Below are 1,776 nucleotides of genomic sequence, written 5' to 3'. Positions count from 1 at the left end.
CAAGCTGGATCGAAAGGAAACGAAAAGACGTTGATGGCATTCATTCACTGTTTTAAAATTCTAAACCATAATAAGAAATATTGAAACTTGAAATTATTAAAAAGACTTAAACGTAAAAAAGATGTATAGATATTAAAAATATTAGAAAAGATATTTAAATTTATAGATATTAAGAGTATTGGAAAATATATTTAACAAAAATAAGATTTAGTTTTATTAAAAAAAAGCATGTGAAAACACGTTTAACACCTAACTTTCCCAGATATGTTAACCACATATAGTTAAATTAGAAATATTTTAACCATAGAAAAACTTGTCAAAATTCACGACCGTCGGCCTTTTGTTTGATTTTTAATAAAATACTTGTTTTACCAAAACTAACATGCCGGTCTATATATAAGTAGACGTTACATTCAATTAATGCGAAATCCTTCGTCGGTAATCTTCGTAGTAGACGTTCCCTCTCGAATCAACTTCAACATCAACATCATCGTCTGCAATTGCGTGGTAATGGAAACACAGAAGAAGCGGGTCTTTCGCAATAATCAGATTGTTAGGCTGAAGAGCTCCGGTGGCAAAATATTCGACGTGCCAAAAGCAGCAGCGTGGCAGTCGGGGATAATAAAGAATATGGCAGAGGACTTTGGCATTACTAAAAATCCCATTCCCCTGCTGTTTTTGTCCAGCGACATTTTGGAAAAGATTATCAAATATTGCAAATACCATGTTGATCATCCCCTACGTCCGTGGAGATCAAAAGAGGATGTTGACCCATGGTATGTGCAGTTTGTGAATTTGGATCTGCCCACTTTGATCCAACTTGGATTGGCTGCCATGCGTCTGGATATAGTGACTCTTCTTGACCTGGTCAGTCGAACTATTGCGGGTGAAATTGTTGGGTTGAAAACACCCGGAAAAGCCCGAGAGATGCTGAAGATGGAAAATGACCTTACTCCCCAAGACTTGGAAGCGATCAAGTGTCAAGCTCCTTGGGTTCTCGGTAAGTGAACTCGGTCCAATTTTTTAATTATGAAAATCAATGACCAACTTGTGTTTCTTCTGTCTGAAATATTTTATCTATAAATATTTTTAACAGGCTTGGAGGCAGGTTTCTTTTATAAATTTGTTTATTGTAATTCTCAAGATAGGTTTAGTCATTATTATATTATTTTTTCCTTCTTCAATTTAACTCAGAATTTTCCAAATATTGAAAAATTTTGAGCGAAAATTGCGATAATCCGAAACCATCTTTCATTATTTAATTTTTGCAATCTGGAATAGATACATAAAGGTTATATGAGAAGTTATTATCTTTTTATAGAAATAATAACAACAAATATTTATTAATTTTGGCAACAAGGATGCTTGAAATAGAACAACAAGAAATTCTGGTACACGAAGAGCATGAGACATCAAACAAAGTTGATGTTTCACAAAGTTCAGATTCACATAAAGAATCTCCACCAGTTGACACCCAAGGCAACGAAGAGCATGAGACATCAAACAAAGTCAATGTTTCTCAAAGTTCAGATTCACATAAAGAATCTTCACTAGTGGACACCCAAGGTAACTGGCAGAAGGTAGAGAGAAAGAAAGGAAAGAAAACTAGAAGTTGAGAGGCCAATGTATTACCTTTTTTTTTTCTGGATGGTCTGTATTTTTTTTTGCTTTTTTTGTCTTTTATTTGTAAAAAACAAGAAGACCTTTTTACTCATCTGGAAAATGTAACATTTATCTTTTTACATTTATTATTTTGAATATTGGTTTAGTAATTTA

At 33.4% G+C, this 1,776-nt stretch overlaps 1 pseudogene; it reads left to right on the top strand.

Moving 5' to 3' along the window:
- The first annotated feature begins 420 nt into the window (after positions 1-420).
- Positions 421-1,008, top strand: LOC149237661 (uncharacterized; annotated as a pseudogene).
- The last annotated feature ends 768 nt before the right edge of the window (positions 1,009-1,776 follow it).

Source organism: Pinus tabuliformis, chromosome 8, assembly GCF_031772625.1.
Source record: "Pinus tabuliformis cultivar Carrire ecotype Pingquan chromosome 8, CPIR1, whole genome shotgun sequence".
NCBI classification, from domain to species: Eukaryota; Viridiplantae; Streptophyta; class Pinopsida; order Pinales; family Pinaceae; genus Pinus; species Pinus tabuliformis.
The sequence above is the reverse complement of the archived record's forward strand: the minus strand, read 5'-3'. Positions and strand labels throughout refer to the sequence as shown.